Here is a 2,198-nt window from a genome sequence, read left to right as displayed (position 1 = left end):
AGGCTTCTAGCCCTACATACTCTTCTGTTTCCCCTTCTTCACTGTATGTCCATATCAAAGGAAATGGGAACTAAAGAATGACTTATAAACTGAATTCCCTGAACATGCAGTCCCCCTACTCACTGTCTTTCCACATCTCTCTTGGTCTCTTTCACTCTGCCTCTAAGACAAGACCACACTGTGTCTGTGGACCCTTTTCTAATAAACTTTCCTTTTCACTCTACCTTTGGCATGTATGTTGAGTTCTTTCTACTCTCTCTTCCAAAAGACCCTCTTCTTCTCTCAGTGCAGGGCTTGGTCTTCCCCTGCCAGCTCAGGGAAATTTGCCCTGTCCTGCATCTGTCACAGAAGAGGTAACATTTGAACTTAACTGGAAGACAGAAGTGGTAAGATCATCATGGGTAGGGAATAGACACAGCAGAAGCAAAAGCGAAGAGACATGAAAGAGCCTGACTAATATGGCTAGAGTTCAGGAAACATGAATGACAGAGACAGAAGAGGCTGCAGCTGGAAGGAGGGAGACTAGAGGCTTTTAAAAGACTCAAGCAACTATTGATTACTGATGACAAAGCCAATGGCAGAAGTGTTGAAGGCTGGGAGCAATAATTGGGATATAGAATGAATAAGACTTGATGAATGATTGGCTTCCAGAAGGAAAAGGAGAGTAAGAAATGTAGAGAAACATCAGGACTTCCAGCCTTTTGGTCTGATTGACAGGAGTCTGCTCTTAAATCCCTCATCTCAGGTAGGCTCTGGCACCTGGTTACCTGGGGCTTTCAAGGAATTGTGTAAGGGAGGAAAAGAGTTTTCCTCGACTCTCCGAGGGTCCCTGGCTGGATCTAGAAACAAAACTGACAAAAACAGATTAATAGGAGCAAAGCACACAAATTTATTTAATATAAGTGTTATGTGACATGAGGGCTCTCATAAGGAAATGAAGACCAGAAGAAATAGTAAAACCTAAGTGTTTTTGTGCCAGGTTTGATGAGAAGTGGACAGTTGTAGAGAGTATAATAGGACAAAGGGTATGTAGTAAGTGCAGCAAACTGGATGAAACATAACAAGCCCTGCTTATTTGGGTTCTTCTCCATCTTGGTAATAAAGATGTACCTTTCCTCCAGGTGTAGGCAGGGCACCTCTCACAACTTGCTTCAGAGGAGAATGGCAAGGGGGAGGTTAGAGAGACCTTTCTGCTTCTGCCATTTTCTCATGCTCCTTCAGTTTAAAATATTCAGTATGACAAGATGTCATATCTTAGGGTACCATGTCCTGAACCCCATCACTTGAAAATGAGAGCTTGGTTTGGCAAATGTCTCCACAGTGAAAGCTGACTTTCTGATCTTTTTTGTTTTTTTTTTTTTAATTTTTCAGGCAAGGCAACCCTTGGTCGACCTCATAGATTGCAAGCAAGGACCTTGTCACTTACGATCCCTTATTTTTTTAATTTTTTACGCCTACAGCACCTGGTCTTCTTAGGTGGTCTCCCATCCAAGTACTCCCCAGGCCCAACCCTGCTTAGCTTCCGAGATCAGAAAGGATTGGACTTGTTCAGGTTGGCATGGCTGTAGACTTTCTGACCTTTTTGTGTTTCTACTTTCGCTCACGTTTTAGTCTCTGAAAATTGTTAACTTCTTCATCAATTTATTGAAGTCTGGTTTTCTTATTGTGCTTTTATCCTTAATCTAGCATTTTGACGTGTCTTCACTGTGAGAATCAACCAGGGTATTTAGGCCGCCATATTGCCAGAGACAAATCTGTGACTTGTAGTTCTATTTACTGTTCTTATGGAGTTTCACTGTTTTCATTTCAAAAATATTTCCTTTATTTATTGTTTTTCCTATTTTTATTATTGTAGAATATTTTAATGTTTAGCCTATTTGATCCTCTCATATTTCATGATTAGTTTGTCTAAGTTTTCCCCAAACTTCTTAAAACTTTCTAACATTTGATTAAAACAAATAAGTGCTCAGAAGTACATGCAACTTTTATAAACTCCTCAGTGAAGCAGAGCAGTGAAGAGCATGAGTTCTGGTCCCAAACTTCCATTGCCATTTAGCTATGTGCCCTGGACCTCGAACTTCTCCATGTATAAAATGGAGGTCATGATAACAGTATCCTCCTTGTTAGGGACTGACTAGTCAATATGTGTAATGCTCCTAGAACGTGGCCTGCCACATAGTAAGTGCTATATTGTGTTT

The 2,198-nt window shown here is 40.8% G+C and overlaps 1 pseudogene; it reads right to left on the bottom strand.

Moving 5' to 3' along the window:
- Positions 1 to 1,451: 1,451 nt before the first annotated feature.
- LOC111734236 lies at positions 1,452 to 1,570 on the bottom strand (annotated as a pseudogene).
- Between the last annotated feature and the right edge of the window lie 628 nt (positions 1,571 to 2,198).

This window comes from Pteropus vampyrus, unplaced genomic scaffold (genome assembly GCF_000151845.1).
Source record: "Pteropus vampyrus isolate Shadow unplaced genomic scaffold, Pvam_2.0 Scaffold892, whole genome shotgun sequence".
NCBI classification, from domain to species: Eukaryota; Metazoa; Chordata; class Mammalia; order Chiroptera; family Pteropodidae; genus Pteropus; species Pteropus vampyrus.
This window is presented reverse-complemented; position numbering and strand designations above follow the sequence as displayed.